Genomic DNA, 10,185 nt, shown 5'->3' with positions numbered 1-10,185 from the left:
TTTTAAAATTAAAAATAAGTTTTATTCAGAAAGCAATAAACATAAAATTTTACAATTAAAATTTAAAATAATAACAGCAATCATACCTTATAATTTCATCTTAAATTATGGCTTATAATAGCTACATATTGACATACTCTAATAACTACCAATTCACAGGTCTCAAAATTCAGTTTGACCACTGTTATTAATAAAATGACAAAACAGAACACTGATACCAAATGCTGACGAGAATGTGGAGCAACCAGGACTCTTATTCATTTCTGGTGGAAATGCAAAACTATACAGTCATTTTGGAAGAGAGTTTGGTGATTTCTTCCAAAATTAAACATACTCTCAACAAATGACCCAGCAATAGCACTCCTTGGCATTTACTCAAAGGAGTTGAAATCTTAAGTCTATACAAAAACCTGCACACAGACGTCTGTAGCAGCTTTATTCATAATTGCCAAAACCTGAAAGCAACAAAGATATCCTTCAGCAGGTAAGTGGAAAAATAAATTGTGGTAAATAAACAGACAATGGAATGTTGTTGTTGTTGTTGTTGTTGTTTAGTCTCTATGTCCAGCTCTTTGAGATACTGTGGACTAGATAGCCCACTAGGTTCCTCTGTCCATGGGATCTCCCAGGCAAGAATATTGGAATGGGTTGCCATTTCCTACTCCAGGGGATCTTCCCAACCCAGGGATCATACCTACATCTCCTGTGTCTCCTGCATTGGCAGGAGGATTCATTACTACTGAGCCACCGGGGAAGCCCAGTGGAATATTATTCATTGCTAAAAAAAAAAAAAAAAGACCCATCAAGCCATGAAAAGACATGGAGGAAATTTAAATACATTTTACTAGGGTGAGAAAAGTCAATCTGTAAAGCCTACATACTATAGGACTCCAACTCTATGACATTCTGGGAAAGGCAAAACTATGTAGACATTAAAAATATCATTGATTTCCAGGGACTGGGAAATGCTTCCCTGATGGCTCAATGGGTAAAGAATCTGCCTGCCAATGCAGGAGACACAAGAGATGAGGGTTCGATCTCCGGGTTAGGAAGATCCCCCAGAGGAGGAAAATGGCAACTCATTCAAGTATTCTTGCTTGAAAAATGCCATGGACAGAGGAGCAAGAAACCACAGGGTCACAAGAGAGTCGGATGCGACTAAGCACACAGCAAGGGAAGGTGGGAGGGATGACTATGTGGAGCAGAGAGGATTGTTAGGGCAGGGAAGCTATTTTGTATATTACTGCAATGACGTTACCATATTCTTTTGTCAAAACTCATACAGGAAAAAACCCCATAAAACAGCAAGAGTGAATGAATCCTAAAGTAAACTATGAACTTTGGGTTATTCTGACAAGTCAATCAAAGGTTTATCGATCCTATTAAATATGCCACCATGGTGCAGGATGTTGACAGAAGGGGTGGTTGTGTGTGTGAGGTCAGAAGGTAGTGGGAATTCTCTGTACTTTCTACTCAGGTTGGCTGTGAACCTAAGACTGCACTAAGAAAAATAAAGTCTATTTTTAAAATTCCAGCCATCTAACAGGTCTGCAATATGCCTATAAATTCATATATGTTTAATTGCACATTTTATTGGGTTTAGGATACATGATGTGGTAAAACAAAGCTATGCACCTTACTTTATCTCAAGAGATGAAGTCCCAAAATCCCAAATCCTCAGAGTTTATTATTTTGAAAGAAATACCATACCTCATAGTATTCTAGAGAGTTCACATGGAAAACTGAAAGGCAGTTTTCTTAATCTAAAAAGTAATAGCTGAACAAGACTGCATTTGTCATCTGTGAAGTGTTTCTCCCATGGTAACTTGTTCATTGGATTGTGGACCTCAGTTCTCCACAGATGACAACCAATCCACATAAAGATTCTATATAGATAGATTCAATGTTTCCAATCCCAACTTGGCTGACAAATGTGAGTGTTGTCCATGCTCAGATGATCCCCTGGTGCTTATGGACTATCCTCTGGTGCTTATGGATCCCCTGATGCTTCAGTATCATAGGGATACTGAAGTTATTTCAGAAAAGATAAGTGCAAATTTAATATTATAAATTTTCCCTCCAGTTTTTCTTTACTATTTATCAATATATAATCATCATGGGTCATCTTCACATGTAAGCTTCTCAAATGCAGAGACACAGAGCAATTTATCCTTTTGGGAAGCAGCAACGGACATCAAGTTCATTGTCAGTCTCTTATATCCAACTACATCCTGGAAAACCTAGCTCACCTCAGTGCCGGGAGCCAGCATGTTGCATATTGAGTGCATATTGCATATTGCATATTGAGTGCAGCACTTTCCACAGCATCATCTTTCAGGATGGAATAGCTCAACTGGAATTCTATCACTGCCGGGAGCCAGCGTAAGGAACTCCGCCCGTGGCAAAGGTCATGAGGAAAGAGGCTCGGCTTACGCAAAGGCAGGATCGAGCCTCAGGAGTCCCCCTGGAAATTCTCGAGCATCTACCCCCAAAACCAGAGTCTGCCTACTTTCTGCTTTGTGCTCTCACCTACACCTCTGACTTTACGGGGGGCTCTCCCCCCACTACCTCTCTCTGAAAAAAAGAGTTAACTTACAGCTCCAGTTAATAAAGTTCCTGGATGTGACAGTGTTTCAACCTACAAACTCCTTTGGAAGTCCTCTAGCCTGCCTGAATAGGTTTTTCTGGCCACATGTGATTGTTCAGAGCCTCCCAACTATGAGAGGCAGGAGATGTTCTAAACTGTCTAAATACAGATTCCTTTGAGCAGTTAAAAGATTGATTAGAAACTGTGTTGGTGAAGGATTTTTCACTTGTTGGGCCAATGTTTGCTGCTAAGTTTCCATATCCCTTACCTGCTGTGTCCCTGGCAGTGTATTGATTAATATGATTGGTGTAAGTAGTAGTTTTAATGTTTGTAACCTTGGACACTTGAGTTAATTCTTTTTCTTGTTATAGCCCACCACACCTTTGCCCTATAGGAATGCAACTTTAATGCTTTTGGAGGGTGACGCTTGACTAATCACCTTTAGAGAAAATAAATTTTCTGAAGAAAGGTTCTTAAAATGTTAACAGGCCTCCGGGCCAGAAGATGATGCAAATCACCTAAACTTTTGCAAATGATAAGTTTGCAGGAAGAAAGCCTGGCTTACTGCATGACTCTACCCCTTCCCCCATTATCCTCTATGCATAACTTAAGGTATAAAAACTACTTTGGAAAATAAAGTGTGGGCCTTGTTCATCGAAACTTGGTTTCCCCATGTCGTTCTTTCTCTCACCTTCTGGCTGAGTTATTCAGCCTCTTTTCTCCACTGAATTTCCTCACTGAGCTACCTTTATTCTATTACTCTTTATATCCTTAATTAACATTTAATTAAGCAGTTGTTTCCTGATCCTCGCCGACACCATCCCCACTTTGAATTCCCTGGATCCACCGGGGCTGGACCCCAGCACCTCAGATTAATTTTTTAACATTTAAAATAATTGTATACTCTAAAAAAACATTTTAATCCAGCAACATTTTTAGGAAAAACAAAAAGAAAACAGTTAATCTCTGGAAATATATCCTCTTAGTGGGGTTTATAGTGGCCAATAAAATATTCATATATTTCTTTTAATTTTTGACTGTGCTGTGTTCTCATTGCTGGTTTCTCTAGCTGCGGTGAGCAGGGCTACTTTGTAGCTGGATTGCAAGAGCTTTTCATTTCTGTGGCTTCTCCTCCTGCATAGCACAGACTCTAGGGCACGCAGGCTTCAGTAGTTGTGGCGCATGGGCCACATGCATGTGGGATCTTCCTGGACCAGGGACTGAACCCAAGTCCCCTGCATTAGCAAGGAGATTCTTAACCACTGGAAACCAGGGAAGTCCTAAAATACTTACAGTTTTAAGATGCTAAAATGTCCTAAAAAATCCTGATTTACAATAGGAAGTCAGAGCCCCACAAAATCAAGCAAAGATTTGTTTTTAGAGAGTTAGGTAGAGAAAAGTGATAGTATATAATTCCTTTAAAAATGTATGTGAACTCAAAATTAGAAGCTTTGTTCTTTCCATTAAAAAGGGGGATAAAAAGTCAAGGAAAATAATAATTGTAAGAAATCTGGCAAAATAGCTATTATATAATCGTGTTTATTATACTTCACCAGCCAATTCATTGCAATGTGCCACTATGAGAGGGAACATTTATAATCTCCTACTGCCATCTTATGTAATGTCTTGTCACTGCACAAAAGGAGGAATATACATTAAGCAAAAACAAAAGCACTTTCTGGAAGTTGTTATGTTAACCCAAATTTTCCACATAAAAATAAAATATCTTTTTCCAGTCCTCATCTATTTACAAGAGGATTTTTTTTAAGTTCAGTCATTTAGTAAATTATTTATCATTTATTTTCTATTAGTTTCTTAAACTTTCACTTCTGGTCATATTTGTTATCTCATATACAGCTATTGTGATGTAAAATGCTATGTAGCATTATATATTATTCAAATGCATGAGAAATGCAAAAGCTGACAATTAAAAGGTATAAATGAAGCAGAAACAATGAACAGTTCCACTCTTTAAAGCAACAGAAGTCAACAGATTTTCTTTAACAAGTTTATCCTGAAACCAGCCAGGTCAAAAGCCACCAAGTTGATATAGAAGAATTTTAATTTACTGTGTAATTATAAACATATGCCAAACTTCAACCTAAAAATAGCAATGCAAGTAGGCAAAGTGGTATTGTTTTTCTATAAGTTCTGACAATTCTAATCTGACAAATTTTAATACATTGCTAGTCAATTACTATTCAGAAGACCATATAACCTAATGAAATTTAGAAATCTGTCAGTAAGAGTCTCCCCACTCATATTTGACTATCTAACACCAATATCCCAACTATTACAGAAATATATCAATTAAAAATGTGTTCATCCACAAGTAACAATAAAAATACCAATTAATTATGGTTTAAGCAACTAAAAGTTTGTCTTGCCTTTCATTCTATTTCTGAACAATGTTATCACTTTCTAAAGTTCTTTCTAGATTTCCATTTCACCATTTTTAGAACATTGACCTTCATTCTCATGCTTACAAAATCATTGCTGTAGCTCCAAACAATAAATTAGCATCAAGATTGGAAAAAAGTGAAAAAAGAGAGTGCTAAATACATCTGTTCTCCATATTCTCATTATTAGTCTTTTGGCCAGAAGTATGTCACCTGGCCATTTCTAGATGCAAGAGAAGGTGGGGTAGTTTTTAGTTCAGCACAGTCACTGTGAACAAAGTTAGCAAGATACAAGGAAGGTATTTGTAGTGGAAAGAAACAAACAATATCCACCACAAGGAATGAGATTAACATTGGCCTACAGTTAAGACTTTGAGTCCAGGTGGTGGGTTAAGCTGAAGGTGAAAGCTTCTCTTTCTTTACATGTATTATTAAATACATAATAATACTAGGTTATAGGAAAAATAACGGAGAAGGCAATGGCACCCCACTCCAGTACTCTTGCCTGGAAAATCCCATGGACGGAGGAGCCTGGTGGGCTGCAGTCCATGGGGTCGCTGAGGGTCGGACACAACTGAATGACTTCACTTTCACTTTTCACTTTCATGCATTGGAGAAGGAAATGGCAACCCACTCCAGTGTTCTTGCCTGGAGAATCCCAGGGACGGGGGAGCCTGGTGGGCTACCGTCTATGGGGTCGCACAGAGTTGGACACGACTGAAGCGACTTAGGAGGAGGAGGAGGAGGAAAAATAAATGAAGCACGTAAGGGAAATTGTCAAATGCCATAGATAAAGAGAACCAATAATAATGCTTTTGAGCATTTCACAGAGGTAACTGGGATGAATATACCCAGGAGACAGATATGAAGATGCAAGACTCAATGCACAGGCAAGAGCCACCATTGACCTGGGAAAAGGCCTGGCCAGGAGAACATCTCCCACCAAGGTTAAGATCCACATAGATATGGGCAGCGAACCCAGGCCCAGGCCAAACCAGAATCTTCTGTAAGAAAGCAGAGCACCTGGCCTGTATTGCATGCAGATGTACAGCCTAAATTCTCACACAACTCTAAAAATCCCAAGGGGAAAACTAGTGGAAATGGTCTAGATCAGGTAAACCTTGTACTGCACTATAACAGGCAACCCTAAAACCTCCTCAAAGGAACACTTCCATAACCCAGAGCACACAGAAGATTATTGCTGCAAAAGATGAAGTGGCTGGAAAATAAAAGGAAACACACAAAGAAATGCCCTGAGTGGCACAACAAATGGGAGAAGTCATGCCCAGAGAGCCACTGACAATACAGCAATCTCAAAAGGTCTTTTCCAAAACTGGTTTTTGTCAGACTCTTTCAACTTTAATAAATAAGAACCAGAAGCACAATCCATACTAGCTCATGGGAGTTAAGAAAGGGGAACAAGAAAAATATTAAAGAAACAGAAAACTTGACTTGCCCCTTTCCTCCCATGACCCTAAAATGAGCTCACTTGTCCTTCAGAAAAAAACAAATGAAAGACCCAAAGGACACAGAGTCATTTACAAGAACAAATCAATATAAAACCAGCTGAATTTTAGAGCGCTAAGGGATATAGAGCAGAGGTCATACAACTGAATATTACAAAGATAAACTCCCTGGGTTCCTGAAGATCTCCAAAACTTACGCACAAAGATGAATGTACTAGACCCCATGAGGACTTCAGCGAAGGAAAGCAAGGTAGATTTTCAGCTGAATTCTGAAAAATCTGTAGGACTGTTGAAGAGACACAAATTACCGGAATACTGCTGACTCATCTTTTTCTATTCACAGGCTTGTTTCCTGTCATAATTTATACTACAAATTTAAATGATTTTTAGAGAAACTGGAAAGATCCAAAAGATGAACAAATTTGCCCAGTAGATGGGAAATATCAGTATTAGGAGCAAAGACTGAATGGATTTGCCTCATTTCACACAGAACATACATGAGTGTTATGTTTAAATTCTTTGAAATTATTTAAGGTGTTTCAAGAGGAAATTAGGCTATTGTTCTCAGTGAGGAAAAACTCAAAATTGGAACAAAAATGATACTAACAAGAAGAATCTATCACTTTCAACAGAATAACCCCTGAAATCAAGCCAGGAACTAACTTCCATTTCTAGACATCTATTAAGAGTCAACCCTAATGGAATGATGGGTGATTTTCATTTTCTTCTCTGTATCTTGCTGGATTGTCAAAGTGGGCATTACCTTTTAAAATAAAACAATATCAAAAAATAAAAATTGAATGCTAACTAATATAGTTCAGATCCTCAGTTGCCAGAAAAAGAGGGTGAAGATGTACAATCCCTCCAGGTCTTTTTATCCTATAAGGAAAAACTTCTTCCACAAATTAGGTTCTGTATCAATAACATTTGTTAGACTGTTAATTATCCTAATGCAAAATCTAGGAATATTAATATATTCAATCAGTTCTTCAACATCCAAGTGATAATTATTAAGATCTTAACTGTTCGACCACTTGATGTTTACTTAACTTTAGCAACAGTTATGGATGGTGGTAGAGAAGGTGGGAGTCACAGATTTTCCCTTCAAAATAAAAATATTCAAAAGAATAAGTGTAATACAGAAAAGATCACATTGTACTAGCTGTTTCAGAAAAAAAGAAAACTAATTGTCCCACAGACTCGCCTTCCGAGTTTTAAGTAATTTCTTTCATATAAAGAAATAAGTATGACAATGAACATACAGGAATATATTCTGAACAGTTTGCTTCATTATACAGTAAAACTATAAAAACTGACCAACAAATTTACAAGGGAACATAAATAAAATAACTCTTTCACAAACAGTAATAAATCATATAAAAACTGAACAAAGTTTAATTATAGTGATATAATTAAATAGTGATACTTCTTGCTAAGACAGTGACACATACAGGAACACATATACATAACATCAGTTTTAAGCCCGGTTTCCTAAGAAAAAAGTACCTATACAAATCACTGTTAAATCACCTTTAATTACTTAGTCAATTTAAACCAAATAGGCCTAAAGCCAAACAAGGCTCTCTTAGTTTCCTAGAGCTAGCAATATTTTTACTAAATAAACTGAATCATTCCTCAAATTCTGTTTTGCAGGGATAGCCTGAACTTTCTAAATTGAGTACTCATTCCAGAGGACTAGATTGAGAAAACTCTATTTTGATGCCATCCTTTTTCTAAAGGACTTTTTCCTTATAGAATATTTGACGCTCACAGTGTTAAGGGACGCAGATGTAGGAATTCAGAGATGGAATGTTAATAAATACTGAGCAACAAAGAAAACACATCTTAGGAAATCAGGGCCTCTCAACATGGCTACAAATTTGCATCTCCTAAGGACTCTTTTTTTAAGTACCAGATCAATTAAAGCAGAATCTTTAAAACTTGAGTCCATGATTTAAAAAAAAAAAAAATCACCAGACGATTCTAATACAGACAAAGAATTTCAAAGCATAGCAATAGATGAAATCAAGCAAACAATATAGTCAGATTGAATGCATTCAAAACAGAGATTTGTATTCCAAACCAAGAGTCAATTTCAAAGGGAATTAGAATATAAGTGATATTTTCTGTAACTCCAGAATACAAAGGTGATAATTTATAATAGCCACGGCACCAAGAAATTATCTGAGGGACTGATCGCTGAAACACTGAAAGAAAATAAAGCAGAAATCCTCCCTGATGCCCTGTTCTTCAAGGTCTGCGGGTATAAACATCTAATAAAATCAAGCAGTGGACATATTAAGCTCTTGGTATTTCTGTGCTAGTGAGAATCAGCAGTTTTTAAAAAAGTGCTTCCAGGACTAATACATCTGTTGTATTTGGGGGTTGTTACCAACCTCAAAGTAAAAAGGCTTGAAATCAACTATATGAGCAGTTTTTAAGGCATTCATCCAAATTTGGATCATTTTCATCTAAATCCGTTTGCAAATAAGACATTTTTCAGCTTGAAAAATTAGAGAACTTCAGTGACTTTGAAATTTCACAGAAAGGTTCTTCAACTTTATGATGACCCACAGAATCACCAAACTCAGAATGAATCAACAATACAAAATTAAATTTTAACTATTAAGGGTGGAGATATACAAAATATTTTTCAGATAAACAACAAGGTACAGAGAGTAATAAACACTTGCATATCCATTACCTAGCTTAACTAAAACATCAAAAATACAATTAAAGTCTTCAGCATTCTTCCTCTTCCATTAACTCTCCCATTCTTACCAACCCTCTCAAAATGAATGGAGCTGTCCAAAAATCGTTGTTCATCATTTCTATAAAAGATTTTATAATTTAACCATATATGTATAAATCTCCAAACAATATACATATATGGGTTCTTTTATGTTTAAATTTTATAAAAATAGTATCATAATATATGTATCTTTTTCAGATAAAGATAGTTTTTTTATTTGATACTATATTATTGCAAGGTTTATCCATGTTCATGCAAATAATTCATTTTAACTGCTGTATATTAAACAGCACCACAGTTTGTCCATTGTCACACTACTAACATGCTGAAACATATTCTAATGTATGACTCTTGAATAGCAGAAATTTCTCCAGACAGTGCTTCTCAGACTTTAATGTGCATATAAATCATTTGAGCATCTAGTTAAAATGCAGGTTCTGATTTAGCAGGTCTGAGACTGGGTCTGATAGTTTATATTGTTAACAAGTTCCCTGGATATGCTATAGGCTGCACTGTTCAGCATGACAGTCACTAGCTATATGTGGTTATTTAAATTTAATTCAGTTCAGCTCAGTCCAGTCGCTCAGTCGTGTTCAACACTTTGCAACCCCATGAACTGCAGCACGCCAGGCCTCCCTGATGCTGCTGCTAAGTCGCTTCAGTTGTGTCCAACTCTGTGTGACCCCATAGATGGCAGCCCACCAGGCTCTCCCGTCCCTGGGATTCTCCAGGCAAGAACACTGGAGTGGGTTGCCAGGCCTCCCTGTCCATCACCAACTCCCAGAGTTCACTCAAACCCATGTCCATCGAGTCGGTGATGCCATCCAGCCATCTCATCCTCTGTCGTCCCCTTCTCCTCCTGCCCCCCATCCCTCCCAGCATCAGAGTCTTTTCCAATGAGTCAACTCTTCGCATGAGGTGGCCAAAGTACTGGAGTTTCAGCTTTAGCATCATTCCTTCCAAAGAAATCCCAGGGCTGAT

The sequence above is a fragment of the Bison bison genome, unplaced genomic scaffold (genome assembly GCF_000754665.1).
Source record: "Bison bison bison isolate TAMUID 2011002044 unplaced genomic scaffold, Bison_UMD1.0 scf7180017864362, whole genome shotgun sequence".
Classification (NCBI taxonomy): domain Eukaryota; kingdom Metazoa; phylum Chordata; class Mammalia; order Artiodactyla; family Bovidae; genus Bison; species Bison bison.
This window is presented reverse-complemented; position numbering follows the sequence as displayed.